This window comes from Myotis davidii, unplaced genomic scaffold (genome assembly GCF_000327345.1).
Source record: "Myotis davidii unplaced genomic scaffold, ASM32734v1 scaffold555, whole genome shotgun sequence".
In the NCBI taxonomy this organism is placed as follows: domain Eukaryota; kingdom Metazoa; phylum Chordata; class Mammalia; order Chiroptera; family Vespertilionidae; genus Myotis; species Myotis davidii.
In genome coordinates, this window is record NW_006286315.1 from 775,745 (window position 1) to 798,408 (window position 22,664).

General features: G+C 42.6%; 1 protein-coding gene across 1 annotated transcript in view; it reads right to left on the minus strand.

Annotated features, from left to right (window-relative positions):
* ADCY9 (adenylate cyclase 9) overlaps positions 1-22,664 on the minus strand; it is a 137,597-nt gene that overhangs the window by 57,460 nt on the left and 57,473 nt on the right. The window lies entirely within an intron of this gene.

Consider the following 22,664-nt stretch of genomic DNA (forward strand, 5'->3'; position numbering starts at 1 on the left):
CTGAGCCGGGCTCACAGCTGGCAAGCACAGAGGCAGTGGCGGGAACCTCTCTCACCTCTGCGGCAGCTCTAAGGATGTCCGTCAGTCAGAATCCCCCAAAGGCTCCCGGACTGCAATAGGGCACAGACCGGGCTGAGGGGAACCCCCCTCCCAGTGCACAGATTTCGTGTACCAAGCCTCTAGTAGGATTATGAAAAACATTCACTTTCTATATTAGAAATTTTTCTCATTTATTTTCACTTTCTATATCAGATATTATTTACTTTGTGTTTAAAATAAGCATGAATTTTTGAATTGATGACAAATTATTTTAGACATAGAAATATCTATATATATAAAAGGCTAATATGCAAAGTCTCCCCTTGGGAGTTTGACCCAGAGACCAGGAGTTTGATCGTTTGCTATGATGTACGCTGACCACCAGGGGGCAGCACAGAATGAAGGAAGGCCCCGGCCAGCAGCTGGCAGCTGGGGAAGGGAGGGCCCAGCTGGCAGCCGGAAAGCCCCCATCAGCCCTGATTGCTGGACAGGCCTAGGAACTCTATCCATGCACAAATTTTGTGCACCGCGCCTCTAGTCTACACTAATAAAAGACAAAGATGCTAATTGACCGTACCTTCGCTACACCCATCAGCCAAATCAGAAGAGTATGCAAATTAACCCAACAAAGATGGCCGTTAAATTTGCATACTGCAGGCAGGGCAGGACAGTGCAATCTGCTGCCTGCCCCACTGCCAGTCGCCACCCAGGCATGCCATGTGCAACCCAGAATGCCACTGCCATGGTGCTCTTCCCCATGCATTGCTTTAGGTTTTCAAAAAACATAAAAATTAAAAAAAAAATACATCAATATGCTTTTTTAATTTACATACATGACATCATTTTACAAGTATTCTTCTGAAAGTTGCTTTTTTTGGTCCAGCAATATGTTTGAGATTAATCCATAGTCATCCATATGCATGATCTTCAGACATTTATTTTTAAAACTCTTTAAGTTTTCCACAATTATACCACAATTCAAAAAAGAAACGCTTCAAGTATTAGGTTAGTTAACACCAACTATTAACTCTGTGTTTTATTTAAAATAAGAAAGAAATGTTATAAATAAATAGGGTAAAATTATACTTAACATAAAATACCACTGATTCAAAGAATATGTCATAAATTAAATGTAAGAAAGAAACCGAATTTGTGGAAACCAGTAAAAAAAAAATCAGAAATGGAGCTCAAGAATGGAAGAAAAGTTGCTGAAAAAAAGTCAAAGAAATCAAAGTCAGGGAAGGTGACAGGCTAGGCACCACAGAAACATTTAAAAATGGGAAAACCAAAATAGAGAAATAAAAAAGGCATACTTTGAGTCCTCACCAGAAGTATAGAAAGTGAGTGTTTTCCATAATTCTACTGTCCTGTTAATATTTTAGTATATTTTTGTATGTTTCTTTTTATAGCCTAATTTTCAGTTTTATTGAGGCATCATTGACAAATAAAATTGTAAGATATTCAAAGTATTTATACTAATAAAAGGGTAATATGCTAATTAGACTGTGAGACCTTCCAGGAGACCTTCCAGACATCCTTCCAGACAAAGCCATGGTGGTGGGGCTGAGGCAGGGGCGGTTAGGGGCGATCAGGCTGACACAGGAGGGCAGTTGGGGGTGAGCAGGCTGGCAGGGGAAGCAGTTGGGGGCGAGCAGGCCGGCTGGGGGGCAGTTGGGAGCGATCAAGCTGGCCTGCAGAGTGGTTAGGGGTGATCAGGGAGGCAGGCAGGTGAGTGGTTAGGAGCCAGTGGTCCCAGATTGGAGAAGGTGAAGGCCGGACTGAGGGACAACCCCCCTTGCACGAATTTCGTGCACCGGGCCACTACTACATAATGTAAGAGGAGGTCTTCAAATTATAAGTTAACAAGGCTGAGAGGTGACAACTTCATTATCCCTGGTTAAGGAAATCCTCATGACTGCTATAGGTTTAGGCCAATATGCCTGCAACTTCTTGCAAGTAAATAACTGGACAGGGGGTCCCAAGGAATAGATCAGAACCAGATTGACTCATGGCCAGGGAGGAACAGACATTGGCCCACTCAGCAATATGGCTTGGCCCTAACATTTCAGCTATATAGAGCTGGGCTTCAAGGAATGTGAGAGGTGGATTTGGAAGAGAGAGTTCCAGATGGTTCCAGAAAACTGGAGAAGCTTTCACCAAACCCCTGAAAGCAACTGCAAGTGATGAGATAACACAGGAAGTGGGTTATGGAGTGTATAAAGAATCTAGACCCAGATTTTCAAGAGAACTTTCTGCAAAAATGGAAATGTGTAATAATGCTAGTTATTAGTTCAGTGACCACTAGCCACGCATGGCTACTGAGGACTTGAAATATGGCTAGTATGAGCCAAATTTCTAACAGTTTGAATTGTAACTTAAATTTTAAATAGCTACATATGGCTAGCTGCTGCCATGTTGAACAATGACGATCTAGATCCTTCCTTAGTGGAGGAAAGGAATGAATTAGCAACAAATGTGGGTTGAAAAATTGGTTCAAAAATCTAATTCAGAGCTCAGCTATATAAAGATCAACCTTGCTTAACATATATTATTCCTAAAAATGCTTTTAATGTGACTATTTATAAGATATGCCATATTTTCCACTTTTTAATACCCTCTAAATTTTACATGATACTTAAAAGCAGTTTGTAAACCGGACACCAAACTCTCTGATTTTTCACACCCATTACATGTAGTAAAACACACAACTGAACAAATTACCATTTCATCGGGGGGGGGGGGAGGTTTTCTCTGACTCCTTGGGGCTTGACTGTTTAACTAGGCACACAGCCACTATGCTAATAGGATTTGGCACAAACCATCGAGAATAGGGCGGGAGAAGGTGTTTCAGGAGCAGTGTTGCTGTACAGCCTCTTCTGCTGAGGCCTCAGCCATAGGCAAATTCAAGAAGCGGGTAAACTCACTCTAGCCCAGTGGTTGGCAAACTCATTAGTCAACAGAGCCAAATATCAACAGTACTTCTCCAAAATAGACTTGACCCAGCCGAAAACCGACGTGTGCACATGGGCCACAAAGTTTCAATCCCACTGTACGTGCACCCGCACCTGGTATTTTGTGGAAGAGCCACACTCAAGGGGCCAAAGAGCCGCATGTGGCTCGCGAGCCGCAGTTTGCCGACCATGGCTCTAGTCACCTCGGCCAACTTCATTTCTCCTTCTGCCCCTCAAAGATCCCATTTACTCCAGGGTCTCCTCTCTCCTGCCAATTACTGTCGGAACATCCACAGCAGTCTATGTGACTTCAGATCTCTTGAGCACTGTGAAATCACACATGATGTGTTGTTACTGAGAGCACCAGGGACCACACCCTGCCCACTGCTATCAAGCTACCAGTGGTCAAGGAATTCACCCCTGCAGCTGACTGATTTGCATATTGTGCCTTCCTAACATAAATACAGATAACAACATCTGGTCCCCTGCTCATATCCCAGAAATTCCTGTATCATCAACACCCAAAGTTTCTGCAAGGCACTGCCTGATGGTACCTCCCTGCCAAAGTGGCAGGCCCAGTAGCAGGCTCTACCTCATCTGGGGACCATCATGAATCATGACATTCCTGTTGGTTCTTTTTTTTTCTCCTGTTGGTTCTTTTTAATTCCTTTCCCTGAGGATCCATAATAACACCTTAAGGCAGTGGTTCTCAACCTTCTAGCCCTTTAAATACAGTTCATGTTGTAACCCAACCATAAAATTATTATTTTTTTTAAATATATTTTATTGATTTTTACAGAGAGGAAGGGAGAGAGAGATAGAAAGTTAGAAACATCGAAGAGAGAGAAACATCGATCAGCTGCCTCCTGCACATCCCATTCTGGACCGCTGCCTTAAGGAAACCAGAGGGTGAACCTTGAGTTCTCAACCCCATCAGATCCAATGGCTCTTTTTTATTGCATTTTTATTACATACTTAATTTATAATGTCTTCTGTACCATCTTGAATAAAATTAAATTCATGGACAAAATATAATCCTTAATCACTGAGACCATAAAAAACACCTCTAATGCCCTGGTCAGCTTGCTTCAGTGGCTACAGCGTAGGTCTGTGCACCAGAGGGTTGCAGGTTTGATTCCCAGTCAAAGGCATGTACCTGAGTTGCAGGTTCAGTCCCTGGGCCTCAGTGGGGATGTGTGCCAGAGGCAATCAATCGATGTGTCTCTTTCACATTGATGTTTTTTTTCTCTCTCTTTCTCTCTCTCTCCTACTCCCCCCTCCCTTCTACTCTCTCTAAAAATCAATGGAAAAAATATCCTTAGGTGAGGATTAACATGATGTCGCCACCTCTAACAATTTCCCAAACACCCCTCTGTGTAGCCTTTCATCAAGCCACCTTAGGATACTCCAGTGGGTACCTGTCAAAGGCAGGGCAGGAACAGAGCCCCATGCTCTAAGAGAGGTCATAAATCCCACAGTCCTCTGCTCATCCTTTTCCTTCCCAAGGGAGAAACAGTCTGAGGATATCTGAAAGACTGAAGATTCCCCAAGGCTGTATGTGTATATCTATGATGTAATGGTAAATATAACATATGAGGTGTGTATATCTGCGGCAATTTAAAAGAAAATGATTTCTTAACATATTCTATTCATTCTTTCAACAGATAATGAACTCCTGAAATCTGCCTATATTGAGGGTAGCCTATTATAAATGCTAATAATACCTTCTATTTGACTGTGTCTTACTAATCTTAGTACCCACAGTACCTAGATGAATACCTAGCACAAAGGGCATTCAAATAGATGAAGAACTGAGTCACATCTCTGCAGCAGTGGTCCATCTGCAAGCAGCATAAACATAAAGGAAGGGCAGAATGAAGCACTACAAGTACTGGAACTTCTCTGAAGAATGAATTATACAGTAAACTTTTCTTATGCAACACGGAACAAGGAATTGTTTATTGATTCAATCTGAGCACCTGCTATATGCCAGGCTAGACACTAAGATAAAACTACAAGCGTGACATTCGCCATCACTGACTCCATGAAACTAGCATAAACAACTGCACTAGTCACCAGCTTTGGATAAGGACCATAAAGAAAATTAAAGGTTTCTGCAATGGAGAACAATAGTCAGTGGGGAGCTAGTCTGGACACGGGCGTCAGGGAAGACCTTGAAGAAAAAATGGTGTTGAAGTGGAGACGTCATTGGTGAGAAGGAGCTGATCGTAGTTGTGGGTCTGAGGAGGTCAACACTGGATGGAGGGATCAGTGTGTGTGGAAAAGATCGTCATGTCGTCGCCTGGCTGAAAGAGGGCCACTGTTGCTGAAGCAATGTAAAGAAGTTAAGTGTGGCATTCGATATCAAGAACACTCTGAGTTATGTGCTAGGCTTGTGGAAGGCCTCAGTAGAGTTTTAAGCATGGGAGTATACACAATCCCACCTTCTTTTTTTACATTTTAATTTCTAAGAACTTTTAAATTTGAACTAAACTTAGACATACAGAAAAGTTGCAAGTATTATGCAAGGAATTCCTTCATATTCCTCACCCAACGTGTCCTAATGTTAATGTCGTACGGTACTACATCAAGCATAGAAAAATAATCAAGAACAGGAAATTCACACTAATACAATATTGTTAACTCAACTATAGACTTTATTCAAATTTCACCCTTTTTGGGGGCAGGGGGAGGGAGGTCTGATTTCAGTTCCAGGATCTTACTCAGGGTCCCACATGGCTGGCTTGCTTTTTTAAAAACCCACTCAATTGTAGGTGGTAAATGGCTTGGGAGGCTTCAAAAGCAGTGTCAGGGACTCAATCCAAGGCTGTGGCTGTGGTCCAGGCCAAGGGTAAGAGTGGCCCTGCCTAGAAAGACAACAGGATAGAAGCAGGCAGATTCAGGATATAACATCCAGACAGAACCGACAGGATGTGCCCATAGACTTGATGTGGGGGTGAGATAAGGGAACAAGGGTAACTCCTCAGATTCTGCCTTCAGTAAATGGATGATGATACATTTACGGGGTAAGACCGGGGAGGTAAAGGTTTGGAGAACAAAATGGGAAGCTCAGTTTTGGGCCCTTTGAGATAAGATGCCTGTGAAATTCCTAAGTGAAGATTTCAGTGAGGCAGCCACATCATCCCACTCAGAGAGATGGGATGTCACTACCGCCACCCACGAAGAGGATGATAAAGGAGAGAGCCAGGAAATAAGCCTGAGGATCTTCACTGTCAAAAACAGTGGGGGAGGGGGATCAAATAAAGAAGTGCGAGGACAAGGGTGGTGAGACGACAGTCACACAAACAGGATGAAGGCCGTCAGTGCAATGCCAAGTAGTGATGCACTGGGGTGGTGGTGGCACAGGCCACCCTGGGTGGGCTGACGTGTGAGTGGTGACGTCAAGAAAAGGATTGTGGTTAATTCTTTAGAGAAGTCTAGACATGAGTATGGCAGAGAAATGGGGTAATGTGGCACCTTGGAGGACTTCTGCAGGGCAGAGATGTTAGAGAATGTTGTGGCCTGACGGAATGGTCCAGGAGAGGTGAAGGATTAAAGATGCATGAAGCTCGGGCCTGGTGGTTCAGTTGGAGCATCGTCCCATACACCAAAAGGTTTAGGGTTTGACTCCCAGTCAGGGCACATACCTAGGTTACAGGGTCGATCCTCAGTAGGCTGCATAAAGGAGGCAACTGATTCATGTTTCTCTCTCACATTGATGTCTGTCTGTCTGTCTGTCTGTCTCTCTCTCCCCTTCACCTCTCTCAAAAATCAATAAAAACATATCTTCGGGTGAGTATTTTAAGAAAAAGAAAAGATGTGCGAAAAGGAAGGTAGCTAAAGGAACAAAGTTGCTGAAGAGAGAAGAGAAAACCCATAACTCAAGTGAAGAGGCTGGACATTACCTAAAGGAGGCAAACTTCTGTAAAGAAGAAAAGAGAGACACACCTACTTATAGACTTTAGGGGAGTGAGGGCAGGAATGTAGGACTCGTGAAGTATGCCTGTCTCTGAGAAGGTGCCACGTCAGGTGATGTGAGGTTCAGACTGGTATAAATGCTCTCAAAGTAAAGTACCTAGAGTCTTCAAGAAGATGTAAAAATCAATGGAAAAAATATCCTCGGGTGAGGATTAACAAAATAAACCCACCTTTAACAATTAACTACCAGCCAAACATGGCAGTAGGAGCTAGCTCTTCCAGAATAGCACTAAGAAGGCAAAGAAATAGCAAAGGCACAACTAAGGCAGTCAAATGTCTGTTGAATAAATATATAAATGAGTAGGTAAGTTGATGCACCAATTAATCAACTCACAAAGTAAAGCCTGTTATGAAGGAAAAGCCAGAGGAAACAGGTGAGTGAAGTGATGTGATATGCTGTGAATGCCTGGAGATGAAGTATATAGTGGACTCTTATGGTGAACAATAAAACATCAAATAACCCAATTTTTAAAAAGGCAAAGAGTAGTATGAATAGACAGTTCTCTCAAGGAGAATTACAAATGGCCAATAAAGCACATGAAAAGATACTTAACATCCTTAGCTATCAGGGAAATGCAAATCAAAACCACAATGAGATACGACTTCACACCCACTAAGATGGCTATAATTAAAAAGACAGACAATAACAAGTGTGAGCAGGGGTGAAGAGAAATACAATCTTCATACACTGCTGGTGGGAATGTAAAATGGTGCTGTAGCCACTAGAGAAAACACTCTGCAGTTCTTCAAAATGTTAAACACAGAGTTATAATATGGGTTGCCAATGATTCTACTGCTAGGTATATATCCAAGAGAAATGAACACATATGTCCACACAATAATTTGTACACTGATATTCATAACAGCATTATTCATAACAGCCCAAAAGTGGAAACACCCCAAAAGTCCATCAACTGATTATCTATCCATATAATGAAATAGTATTCAGCCAGAAAAACGAATGAAGTGTTTTTTTGAAGGTCTAATTAGATTTATTCAATGAGTCATGAATTGGGCAGCATTCCATCTAGCAAATAAAAAGGAACTCTGAGGAGATGTACAAAATGAAAGACATTTATAGGCAGAATGAGGCAGGGCCAGGAAGTTATTCTAGCAAAGAGTGAATTGTTTCTGGCAAGATCATCTTCCTTGGAGGAAGGTGGGGATCTAGCAGGCATATTACCTTACTAGGCCGGCCAGATAATTCCATACTGGTTAAGATCACATCCCTCGGAGAGGCTGAAACTACAGTTAGGTCAGGTATTAAGTCTTGGTTTGGTGACACGGGCTTATTAGCACAAGGGACTCCATTTGGGGCCTGTTTCTTTTTTAACAACGGTGTAAGCAATCAGGCATTTAATAAGGGAAGTTTCTATGGAAACAAATGTAGTTTCAATTCATGCTAAAAACATGGATAAACTTTGAACCTTATGCTAAATGAAAAAAGCCAGGCACAAAAGATCACATACTGCATAATTCCATTTCTACGAAATATCCTGGAAGACTTGTGTTACAAGATTCCAATACTCTTACAAAGCTATAGTGGCTAAGACAGTGGAGTATTGACATAAGGAAGGACAAATAAATAAAGAGCAAAGAGATCAGAAATAGACACATGTATGGACACAATTTATGACAGAAGCAACATTACAGGGCATAGGTAGAGGAAAGTGTCCTAAATAGGACACAAAAAGCATTAACCTAACGAAGGAAAAGATTATAACATACTAAGTTGAACCATCTGAAACTGCCAATATTTGACCATTCCCTCTACAAAAAGTGCAATTTCATAGTTAGAAAGCAAGATTAGAGAGGGAAAATGAATTTGCTTCACATATAACTAACAGGGCTGGTAGCCTGATTATAAAGAGCTCCTAAAAATCAGTAAGAAAGCAAAACAAAATAAAAACAGACCACTCGGCAGAAAAATGTGCAAGAACTTGAACAGGCACTTAACAAAAAAACAAATTCAGGTGGTCAACAGACTAAGAAAAGGCACTCAACCAGGGAAAGGCAAGTAAAATTAAGGAATCAAAAATTAAAGCTGCCAAAAGAACCTCCACACGCGCGCCAGAGTGTCTAAAATCAGACAGACTGGACAAGCACTGGTGAGGATGTAGAACAACAATTCTTATTCATACACTGCTGGTGAAAAGAAAAACGGGTAAAGTCACTGGTAAACAATTTGGTATTATCTGTTAGTGTTGAAGATACTCATAGTCTATGATCCAACAATTCCACTTCTAACCATTTATTTTCCCAACAGAATTGCAGGCAAGTATGCACCAGGATACAGTACATACAGATTCGTAGGAATTCTGTAGAAGCCAAGATGAGAACAAGCCACATGTTCATCAACAGTAGGTTGCCATACAGTCACACAGAGAATATGTTACATCAATGAAAATGGACAAACTCCAACTATAAGCAACAGGGATGAATCTTACAAGCACAATACTGAGTAACAGAAGCAGCTCCAAGTAAATAAATAATTGCAGAGTCCACTGATATGAAATCCCAACTTATCTGGAATGCTGGCAATGCTCTATTTCATTTGGGTCCTGGATATGTAGATGTGTTCATTTTGTGAAAATTCTTCAAATGTACACTTATAATTCATGCATTTTTTGTTTATGTGCATTATATGTCAATGCAAAAGTCTATTTTAAAAAAACAGGCATCCAAAGTCTTCAAAAATGCCAACATCATTAAAGACAAAAAAGGCTGTGGAATAGTTCTATGTCAAAGGAGACGACACAGATCTGATAACTTAAATGCAATAAACAATCCATGATTAGAGCCTGTATGAAAAGAACAAAAGCTCTAAAGGATACTATTGGACAACGGGGGAAATGTGAATATGAACTATATATTTGATAAGAGTATTTTTTAAATATTAAATTTCTTGAGTGTGATTATTTATTCTGTCTGTACAGGAGAATGTCCTGTTCTTAGGAGAAACATGCTGAAGAATTTAAGGATGCAAATCCATGATGCTTGGTTCAATGGCTGAGGAAAGAAAAAAGGGGAGATACCCCCCCACACACATCACATATTAGTGTTTATTCCACTATGCTTTCAAGTTTTCTATAGGTCTGAAATTTTTCAAAAAAAAAAGTTGGGAGCAAAAGCAACCCCAAATCTAGCAAAACCAAATAATCTTAGAAAGTGTTTAAAGAAACACACTTGGGTAAGAACACCATAAGAGAAGGATAAGGAAGATGTGACTCCAGGTCAAGGCAAGACCAAGGAGGGGGGCATCTGAGTGGCTGGTGTTCTGGGTTTTTGTGGGGGGTTTTTGTTTGTTTTGTTTTGTTTTTGTTTTTAATCCTCACCTTAGGATAGTTTTCCATTGATTTTTAGAGAAAGTGGAAGGGAGAGGGAGAGACAAAGAAAAACATCGATGTAAGAAAGACACACTGATTGGTTGCCTCCCACATGCACCCCAACCAGGGCTGGGAGCCTGCAACCAAGGTACATGCCCTTGACCGGAATCAAACCCGGGACTCTTCAGTCCACAGGCCAACGCTCTAAATACACAAGATTCCACTGAGCCAAACTGGCTAGGGCCAGGTGTTCTGAAGTCATTCTTAACAAGTTGACAACAGTCAGTTCATGGACTCCAGAGCCAAACTGCCTGCGTTTGTTTGATTGTATATTTGTTCATGTGGCCTTCTGTTTCTGTATCTATTTCACAATTTTTACAAAATTGTGGTTTTGCAAAAGAACAGACTGCAAAGTACAGTTGCATGGCAGTGCTGCAGGAGGAAGAGAGCAGCCCCACCACTGAACTCCAGGCTGCCACAGGTTTGCCACCACACTTTGCCAGCCCCACTGCTTAACTTCTGGCCTGGTTACACAATTATGACAAGGCTGCTACCTCTTAGCTGCCAAATGTTCTCACAATTTGCTTGCTACAAAAACATACCTAACTTACACGGCAGACTGATTTATTAAAGGTGTTGCAAGAGCGTTGTTTTTCATTAAACAAAGTTGTTTTCCAGGATGTTATTCCCATAAGTCACATATAAACACTCACAAAAAAATATTTAAAACTCCCATAGCTTTTGGTCCTTAATTCTTTTCTCCTGCTATTGCTACAAAGATAACAGAAACAAAATATTTATTGTTTACAGCTGCTTGGAATTTAATTCCAAAGGACTTGGTCAGTAGACTCATTTATTGCAGAACTAAATATGCAAGATTCCAAGTTGAAGACAAATTCTCTGCATATACAGGATGGAGGAAGCCTTAACAACCTCTCATTGAAGTCATTCTTAACAAGCTGACAACAGTCAGCTCATGGAATCCAGAGCCAAACTGCCTGTGTTCACCCCAATTCTTGTACCCATAGCCTGTGTAACAGTAAGAAAATGACTTACCCTCTTTGTGGCTCAGTTTCTTAATCTGAAAGGACATGATTAACATCACCTGCCTTACAGGGTTATTATCAGGATTACATGAGTAAATATTCATAAAGTGCTCAGAACTGTGCCTGGCACATGTAAGCATTTTATAAGTATTTCTTACAAGTCAATATTCAAAGAAATGAGGGAAGTGGTGGTACATGGAAATAATCTGGCTGAACAACCACACTCAGAGAACGTGGTTGGCAAGGATTAAAGACTACTTGGAAGGAATGAGGTCTAGAGAGAAACAAACAACTCTAGAATTTAAGAACACAGATTTTAGTGTCAGGCAGTCTGGCTTTAGGTACCAATTTTACCACCTTAAAACTAGCTGTTATTGAACACTCTCTCTACCCTAGTTTACTCATTTGTAAAATTGGAGCAATGAAAATTCCTAGCTTACAGGATTGTTGTGAGAATTAAATAATATAAGAAAAATGCCTGGCACATAGGAAGCATTCAATAAATGTTACTACTATCCCAGTATATTTGTGATATGCTGCCCTATAAAATAGGACTGTGTGCCTGCCTGATTCTGGCCTGTTCAAATATTATATCAACATTTGGGCAATAGTTTAGAGCAGTGGCTCTCAACCTTCCTTATGCCACGACCCTTTAATACAGTTCCTCATGTTGTGGTGACCCCCAATTTCATTGTTACAAATTGAACATAATTAAAGCATAGTGATTAATCACAAAAACAATATGTAATTATATATGTGTTTTCCGATGGTCTTAGGCAACCCCTGTGAAAGGGTCATTCGACCCCCAAAGGGGTCGCGACCCACAGGTTGAGAACCGCTGGTTTAGAGGAAGATACAGAAAAGCTGGTTGTCACATATGCAGCAAAGATGTTGGAAGGAGCTGCAGGCCTGACAGCTTCCCCATGCCAACAAGGTGAGCCAGCAGATCAGACACAATGTGCTAAGCTGCAGTAATTCCTGATGCCGCTGCACGGACTTTCTGGTGTGAGAAGAATGTGGCTGCTACTTCACTTCTGTATTTCATGTAAATTGTCTCCTGTGGCTCAAGCTACAGAGTTCCCATTTGGCCAAAGGGACAGAATATGAGTCCACCACAGTCCAGTTCTGTCCACTTGGTACATATATAAACCTCTTTTCGTCCATACTGAACTTCCAAATAAAATCAGGCTCCCACCTAATAAAATGCAACCCTCCATCTTACAACCAAAAACATGCTAACTCTCTCTCCAAAAGAGGATTCAAAGTCCCTGTATACTCCTTTCTCCTCTAGCTGAGTCATTTCCCTTTTGATAGACTGTGGAATGAAGAGTGTGACCAGTGTTCTGCCATGAGGCTGGAGAGCTGCTAGAACCCTAAGGTGTAACTGTGAAGGTACACTGCAGACCCCGCCAGGTACAGAAGAAAGTAACATTCAAGTGCCAGGAAGGAGGTAGATTTGTTCCAACAACAAAACCACAGCTGGCACAGCAGCCACAACAGAAGCGCCCACATAGTGAAGTTTATGCTAACCCACTGTCATTCTCCAAGATCCATCCGTCTTCTACAAAGGCCAAGTAGGTGGGTTGAATGGAGATGTGGTGGGAATCACCACCCTTGTATCTTTCAAATCCCAGATGGTGGCACTAGTCTCTGCCACCCTTCCAGGAATATTGTTTCTGGTGTACCATCTTATAGGTCGAGGCAGTTCTAGTAGCTTCCACTTGGCCTTTCACACCATGACAGCCATCACTCCAGGGAATCAATGTCAGAATTCTGCCAATTGCTAAGTATGTGTATTTCAGTAATGTATTCTAGAACATAAGAAAGACCCAAAGGATAGGTTATGATGTCTTACTAATTACTTAATATGTAATATGCAATCATGTGTGGATATTAAATAATATGTTAGTAATTACTCTGAAATTGAAGACAGTAAATTGACATAAGTATAATACTGAATACTTGATTATGCAGGCTCACTTAAAAGTTGGCCATACTCATTCATTACACATAAAAACACAAAACATACATACATACTGGTGTATTCTCAGGTTAACCTGTGAACCCTGTGTGCATAAGAAGACAGCCACATGCATGAGGACGAAAGAAACATGGAGCAGCTTTATTCTCATGGAATCCTCATTTCCTTCTTCCTTCTCAGGGAGGCTCACTTCTCCTGGCTTCTTCTGATTTCATTTCATGATTGCCTCACTAGATCTCCAACTCCCCAGGTCTTGGCCTCAAAGAAGTCAACGGACCCAGCCCTTTGGTGTTCACCAAATACAAGCTAGCTCCTCATAATCCATGATGTCAGGATTAGAGCTTTGACCTCCTCTCCGTACACAGGACGAGCACCCTGTATGTCCCACACCTTCCAGTAGTTTGGTTTTCATCCTCAGATGAACAGACAACCTTGGAACCCAACCCAGGAGATGGTGTTTCTCATGATCATGCAGTGGTAAACTCTAGTCCTAACTTCTTTGAGAATTCACAAACATGCCACACATCCTTGCGAGTTTTGTGCATAATGCTTTTGACTAACGCAGACTACATCTATCAACTGTCTTCAAGTAGAGACCTGTACTACAGGGAATCACACAACATTGAAGAGAAGTATGTATTAGAATGCAAGAGAACAGACATCAGGACTACCAACTGGCTCTGGAAAAGAAATAATCAGTGTAAGGTTTTCCTTCATTTTAAAAACCTACATTTTAAAAACCTAGCCCTGGCTTGTTTGCTCAGTGGTTAGAGCGTCATCCTGAGGGCCAAAGGGTCGAGGGTTCAATTCCCAGTCAAGGGCACATACCTCGGTTGTAGGTTCCCCAGACCAGTAGAGATTTGTGCAGGAGGCAACAAATTGATGTGTCTCTCTCACGAAGATGTTTCTCTTTCTCCCTCTCTCTCTCTCCCTCCTCCCTCCCTTGCACTCTCTCTAGAAATCAATAGAAAAAATATCTTTAGGTGAGGTGTAAAGAAAAAGAAAAGAAAAACCTACATAAGTATACAATCTTTACTATATGAAGTCTCCTAGTATCATTTTGGAAAGGATGAGCAGTATAGTTGGGTCTTATCCACAGGGCTGCTTTTCTCCCCTGTTCTCTAGGACATTCCTCAGCATCCAAACCAAAGGACCCCATGTAACTTCGTTCTCTTTCTTCTCCCTTACCATCAAGCCCTATCAGGTCTCCCTGCTGAATCTATCACCTTCGCTCCATCCACTGCCTGACCTTCATATCTCTTGGATACTGGAAAATAGCTTCCTAATCAGTCCTACTGCCTTCCAATTTCTCTTCTTTCAAATCACCCCCTACCAGTGGTTCTCAACCTTCCTAATGCCGCGACCCTTTAAATACAGTTCCTCATGTTGTGACCCAACCATAAAATTATTTTCGTTGCTACTTCATAACTATAATTTTGCTACTGTTATGAATCGTAATGTAAATCTACTTATATAAAAACCATGGGTGGTGTTCGTCACATACAAACAGCCAGCGATCGAGCAGAAGTCAGTCCTACATGGGTTGTCTTGGCAACAGCTGTGCCCTCCCCCAAGCTGTTTCCCAAAGCTGTTTCCTGTAAGGGCGGAGTTTGAGGCAGGAACCCGCCCTGGGAGCATGGAGGCAGATCTTTCTGAAGTGTGCCGCCCCAGCACGGGGTGAAACTGAGTGGGGCGGCTGAAAGGTTTAAAAAAGACAGACAAGAGAATGAAAGCTGGGTCTCAGTGGGACGCTGCTTCTCTGAGAGTCAGCGACCACACCCACAGCCATGCCTTTATTTTATAGCAGATGCTATGAGGCAAAGTAAGGGTGTGACCAAGATGTTTACAAACATTCTCCTGGGTTTCAATCCTACTCAACTACATGCACCTGAACTCTATCAAGCCCACATCACTCAGGTACGTGGGGCCACATGTTAGGACCATAGGTTCAAGCTTACAACCATAGCTGTTGGCTATAATTGTGCTAGGAGGGCCCTGCCCTCCAAGCTGGGACTTGCACATGGCAATGAGTGGACTGTGCCCTCTCATCAGTCCAAGGCTTGAACCTGTCCAAAACACTGTAGCAACTCAAACAATAAAGTTTTAATTCTGTTTCTTTGTTACTGATATTGTGGCCCCACCCCATAATAAGAAACAAAGGAAAATTTCCACATCGAATTTCTGAATAGTATTACTCCTTTGGGAATAATGTGTCATAAATTAAAATTGAAAGTGGTGCAATCATCATGCTATTGAGAAATCTCAATAGTAAATGGGGTCTTTGTAATGGTACCAGATTTATTATCAAAAGATTACGACCTAACATTATCGAAGCTGAAGTATTAACAGGATCTGCAGAGAGAGAGGCTGTTCTGATTCCAAGAATTAAGTTGTCCCCATCTGACACTGGCCTCCCATTTAAATTGATTCGACGACGGTTCCCGTGATGCCAGCATTTGTGATGACTATTAATAAATCACAAGGACAAACTCTAGACAGAGTAGGCATGTTCCTACCTGAACCCATTTTTGCACATGGTCAGTTATATGTTGCTTTCTCTCGAGTTTGAAGAGCATGTGATGTTACAGTTAAAGTTTTAAGTACTTCATCATAAGGGAAATTAGTCAAGTAGAGTTGCTAAGTCTCCTAGAGTTGGTAGAGTGGCTTTATTGTAGTAGATGTCCTGAAGGGCCCAGTGGTGCAGCCTCCCCAGTCACCTGAGCTGGATGCTCCAGGTGTGCTCCCTGTGTGGGCTGTGTATACCCTCCTGTTGTAGTTGAGCCTTGATTGCTGTTGGCTCATCACTGGGAGGGATTGATCCTGAGGCCAACTGACTGCAAGGACCAGCTGCAACTATAGAGGAGGTGCTGCTCTACAGGGGCTTACTCTAAAGAACAGAACTTGCTTCAGTGGGGCTTTGGTGCCCACCGAGTCCACTACTTGAGTGTGTAGCTCGTGAAGGTGGTAGGATGGTAATCTGGCATGGTCTACAGCTGCCTACTAGGTGCATTGGCTCTGGGGCCTCCCAGGAGATACAAAATCAGCCACTGTCTGTGCCCTGCCTGGGGCCACCCAATATGAGCTACAGAGCAAACTGCAGATGGCTGCTACTCGTGCTGGGCTTGGAGGTGCCCAGGAGAAGTCAAGCTGCCAACCAAGGCCAGCTAGTGCTGGTTCTAGGGCCAATTAGCCAGAGGTCCAGGTTACTGGGGTACACAGAGGCCAGATCCTGCTTGTTTGAGAAATTTTAGAAAAGTCTGTATCCTGAGGCAAGATAGGCCATTTGCATAGAAAAGCCACCAAAAACAGCTTGGGTGGGCCTGCAAGTTGGATGAGACAAAGGTATGTTGCTCACCTGCCAGCTCTGTGGGGAAGGAATCAGCAGAGAAACAATGGCCTCTGCCAGCACCTCTGTCTGGGAGAAAGTTGCCCCTCCAGTCTGCCCTACAGCCAGACAATTCAGTTCCTTATGTCCTTGGCATCTTTTGAGCTGCTGCCCCAGTGCTGGAACTCAGAGTGAGTAAATATGAGTAAGTCGGTGCCTGGTTTCTTTAAGAGAAGTGCCTAGGACTCCAGCAGCTCTCCAGCAGTCTCACTCAGCCACAATCCACACTGGTTTTCACCGTCAGAAGTTATGGGGACTTTTCTTCCTGGCACTAGAACCCAGGGCTGGGGGTTCTGAAGTACGACTGGAATCCCTCACTCTTTAGCGGGACCTCCACAGCTAAGATAGCCCTCCCAATTTTTAACTGCCACAGGTGGGTGTGAGACCAGCCCGTTCCTTGTTTCTGCCCCTCCTAGCTGTCTCATTGTGGCTTCTTCTTTACATCCTTAGTTGTAGGACTTCTGCTCAGCATGATTTCAGGTAGTTATGAATGATGGTTGTTCTGTAATATAGTTGCAATTTTGATGTTGTTGTGGAAAGTTCCAAGTACTGAGTTTACTTATACCACCATCTTGACAGGAATCTCAATGTAGATAATCTTAAACCAACATTTTCTCCCTTATCAAGAAGGTAACATTTCTCTCTAGTTAATGACTGGGGATTTATGTATTTGTTACAAAGTCATTATGTAAAAAAAAATCTTCAGTTTTTTGGGAGTGGGGGTATTGAATTGACAAAGAGGCTTCTTTTGCAACCAATTCACTTATGTGTGGACCCTAAGATACCTGCTGGTGTTCATTCAGGACGGAAAGCAACATGACATAGATGCCTACAAAGACAGACTTTAAAACTGCCTATATGTCACCAGGAAGCTGCTTCTGGTTGAAACATTTCAATGTGATGGCAGCTAAATGATCACAGTTCTAGCCACTCCTTTTTTAAATAAATAGAATTTTGGATATCTTTCATTCTTTGCTTCCAACACTATGCAGACAGCATGTTTTCCTGTACAGTAAGCTGTAGGACTGGTCCAAGGTTGCCCACAGACTTTGCTGACAGGGCCTGAAAACTGCAGTATATTCCAAGAATACAAGAGGAATGATCTTTGTTTTGGATGACCTTGTATCCCCTCAAATGTCTGCTATTGCTTAAGTTGCAGATATCTTCTAACTTTCCCCTGAACCCGTGTTACCCAGGGAGCAACAAGGCCTCTCAATGGGAGTGGCTCTCGAGCTGCACTTCTGTTCTGACTGGGGCCACACCCTGACCCACTTGGACTTGTAATGCCATCCTCCCTTCAGCCCCAGGAGAGGACCCAGTTCTCCACTGCTCTCATCCTAGGTGGAAAGAGGTCTGAGACTGGGAAGGACGCCAATAGAGACCTTTTCATTCGTTTTCGTTCCCTGTCATTTTATGGGGAAAAGAAAACACCCAACCATCAGGAATTGTCAGGCAGATGTAAAAAAGATTCAATTAATCATAAATACTATTTTGAATTCTTATTTGCACAACCATGTTTAAAGAGGATAACACTAATAACATTAAGATGAAGCCTCTGTTAAAAGAAAGTGACTGCATATTGTTCAAATTTTGATTACTTTTTTGTTCGACAATGAAAAATCATCCTCCATTAGTTACACACACTTACTGTGAAACACAGCAGTTCATCCCCTTGTCATGTTTTCTCCCTTCTGCAGTTTATATAACTTCTCTTTGTTCAACAAATGGCAGTAAAATGTCAAGATGGGGTTTATTATGAAAATGGATCCATTAAAGCCTACCTAAAAATAGCAAGACTCTACAACTCCACTATTTGAAAGGGCATGGGTGAGGTAAAAAGAAAAATCAGTACACCTTCAAGAACCACCCAGTCTACCTCTAGAGGAAGACAGAGCAGTAAAGACAGAGAACAGGACCACCTCCAATTCTCTACTTTCCTAAGGACTGCCCATGTCTACCCTTTCTACATTACGTGGAGATTTGTTGAAGTTAGGAACGTGTGTCATTATTCCCCCGTCTCTCTTCCACAGAGCCTGAGTTAGTGTCCTGCACTCAGCTGGTGTTCAGTAATGTCAACATTACTGAGTGTTCCCCCTGACAACCCTCTAGCAGGGCCACTCCAGCTCCCAGAACACCAGGAACCCTGGGCTCTCAAGGAGTCACCCAGGCAGGGCCTCTGATCATTCACTGAAGAAAACCCAATAATGTCGCCATCAAATGAAACCCCCCAGTCTCCACACCATGACTCAAAGCCCAAGCAAGTGGCCAGAAAGTTTCTGGGGTCATCAGGACTTGCAATGATCAAAGGTCCTGTGTCTGTCACAACTCCAAAAACGAAATAGTATCCCCAGATTAGAAAGTTTTAAAAATAGGGAAGCAGAGGGCTGGGGACACAGAGGGCTCGAGACCATGACTGAAGCAAGTAGCTCAGAGCACTCAACAGGAGGAGTTACGAGAGGAACTTCTAGGAGAGCCACTGCAGAGCACCTGTGGTGTGTCTGCCTCAAACACCATGGACAACACAGCAACTTCTCCCTGCCTTCTACAGCTGAGCAGAACCTAACCTGGGACCACACAGGAAAGGCTGGGGAAATACAGATGAAGGTTTTCCCTGTGATGAAGGGAAGTCCAAAGAAGGCAAGGTCTAGCTGGCTCCAACAACCAGGCACAGCTGCCCTGCTGATGCTGAACACAACCCCCCTCTGGCCCAACCCCAGCATTCTTGGACCCCAACAGACCCAAGCCATGACCAAGGTTATCCACTAACAAAACACTGAACACTTTCTGCCTGGATACATTGTTCCATTTAGGCTGTTACTATAAAGAACTATCCCTAGACTAACTAAAGGCTTTTTTTTTTTTTTCACTCCTCACCCTAGATATTTTTTCCATTGATTTTTTTTTTTTAGAGAGAGAGAGGGTAGGGGAGAGGAAGAGCAGGGGTGGGGAAGAGAGAGAAACATCAATGTGAGAAAGACACATCGATTGGCTGCCTTCCTCACACACCCTGACTGGATCCAGGGATCAAACCTGCAACCCAGGTATACGCTCTTGACTGGGAATTGAATCTGCAACACTTTGGTGCTCAGGTGGACAGTCTAACCACAGAACAACACAGGCCAGGGCACTAAATGCCTTTTTAAGGCAGCAGCATAGATTCAGAAGTGTATGTACTGCTCACTGGCACAGGCTGAAAGGAGTCTGCCCACCACTGGGGTCCCAGTACAAGTAGGGAATGCTCCTAGGGCTGGGGAATGTACCAAGGTCTAGAGGGCCTGTGGATGGGAAAATTGGCTACATATAAGGGGACTGACAAATAAATATCACAGATGATGGAGCCATGTGACAGTCTTATTGTTGGAGAAGAGAGGTACAACCAGGGGAAGCCTGGAAAGCTAGGATGAACTATGTGATCTGGCTATACTTGGACACATCACAGCTTTTATAGCTCACTGGGTGGATAGAGAATATAAATGTATGTGTGCATACCTGCATATATGTACATACTTGAGTGTGCGTGCACATATGTGTAGAAGAGTACATACATATATTTAGTTTCATAACTACATCCACTGAGAAGGCCTACTAGCCAAGATGTCCCAATAACAATGGGCACATCTAGCACTCAGATCTTGGTTTCTAAAAACCATTCTCCACTAAAAGGAACCAGGACTTATTGGAGAAATTACTGATTCCAGGACTTGGGCAAGGAAAATTCAAGATAATCCTGAATGTGTTGTGCCAAAAAGTAAGGAAGTACTCCAAGAATGATGTAGACATGTCAAAAGGACACAAGAGCCAGCTTGAAATGGCTCCTGATGGCCAAATCTGGGACAATCTGAGCATCAAAGTAGAGAATGATAGCAATGGATTATAGCCTAATGAATAAAATGGGAATCTATGAGGCTACTGCTAGGACAAAAGGAGGGAAAAGGGAAAAAGTGCTACCTTACAGTGGGATACCAACTAGTAAATGTAAAGTAAATGATGCAATTAGAAAACCACTGTCTGACAACCACCATATGTTTTAATTCAGGTAAGAATCATCAAAATATGCTACAACTAGTAGGTAAAAGTTTAATGAGAAGCAGGGTATTTACAGTCTCAAAATACTTAATAATTAGGAAATGCTAACTTACCTGGTAGACACTTTCTCAACCAATGATAAAAGTTAACATCTCTGGAAATGGGACAAGTCAAAATTGTACGCCTTCCTGTTACGATGCACCTAGAAGGGCATAGCCCCACTTCTTCAGTCCTCCTGCCAAAAATGTGTAACCTTATCTAATTGTGAGGGAACATCAGACAACCCCTAACTGATGGACAATCTACAAAGTAACTGACCTGTTCTCTTCAAAAAACAAGAAGGCCATGAAACATGAAGACTAAGGAACTGTTACAGATTGAAGGAGACTAAATAGCCATGACGACTAATGCAAATTGTGACCCTGGATTGGCTCCTGGGCCTGTAAAGGACATTACTGGGACAACTGGCAAAACGTAAAGGTGGTATATGGATTAGAAGATGTGTAATGACCATGTTACTATCCTGAGATTTGGGTGGGTATATGGTGGCTACACAGGAATGTGTCCTTGTTTTGTTGTTTTTTGTTTTGTTTTTGTTTTGTTTTTTGTTTTCCTTATTGATTAAGTTATTACATATGTGTCCTTATCCCCACATTACCCCCATGCTCCACCCCGTGTCCTTGTTTTTAAGAAACATACATAGAAGTACTTAGGGACACTGTCTACAATCTATTCTTGAATGGTTCCAGGGGGGAGAAGTAAGTGTCTGTGTGTGTGCATGTGTGTGTATTGTAGAGACAAAGAGAGAGATGAATGTGGTAGGACATTAACAATTTAGGGAATCTGGGTGAAGGGTTGGCACAAGATTAGTGGTTACCCCAACTACACAGTTCTGGTCACACCCACCAGGGGGCAGCTCTTAAGACAATCTACTTGGTCTGGATGACTAGACAGAAAGGCATGTTAGTGTTGCCTCTCTTTAAATACTAAATGGCATCTGATCATTAATTCTGAGTGAAGAATAGGATGCCAAAAATTCCATAAGGAAAAGGCTGTCATTTTTCTCTGAATCCCCACCTCCACACCACATTTAGTGCTTTTTAAGTGCTCAAATAGGGTACTCAATAAATACATGTTGAATGCAAGCTACTTATAGTGGGTTGAACAGTGTCCCCCACCCAAAATTCATGTGCACCAGAAACTGAGAATGAGGCCTTTTTTGGAAATCTGGTCTTTGCAAATGTAATTAGTTAAGGATCAAGATGAGATCATACTGGATTAGGGTGAACATTAATTCCAATGAAAGTATCCTTACAAGACACAGAAAAAGACATACAGGAAACCCAGATGGCGGCATAGGTAAACACCTGAAATTGCTGCCTCGCACAACCACTTCAAAAATACAACTAAAAGACAAAACAGACATCATCCAGAACCACAGGAAGGCTGGCCGAGTGGAAATTCTACAACTAGAAGGAAAGAGAAAAGCACACAGAGACTCAGAGGAGGTGCGGAAGTAAAGTGCAGAAGTATGGAGGTGCTAGAGGAAAGGGCTGGCAACTGAGGACACGGGTGTCTTTTTCAATCGGGAGGGAGACACAAGTTCCCGACTGCTCTGAATTCCAGTTCCGGGTAAGTCTCTGGGGACCCAGACTCATACGGGGAGAAACTGGACTGTCTAGCATCAGGCAGAACTCGAGGGCGGCTTTCTCTCACAGGTGGTTGCAGCGATTACCTTGGGACACTGAGACCCGGGGCCTCTTAGGGTAGGGCTGAGGATCAGCCATAGCTGTTCGCTCTGCCCTGTTAATTCCCTGAGACCCCGTCCCACCCAAGCTGTGTGCAGAGGCTTTTGCATATGAATGGCCTGGCCCTTTGCAATCTAAAATTACCTAACAAACTGCAGCTGGGTCAGAGAGACCCAGAACATCC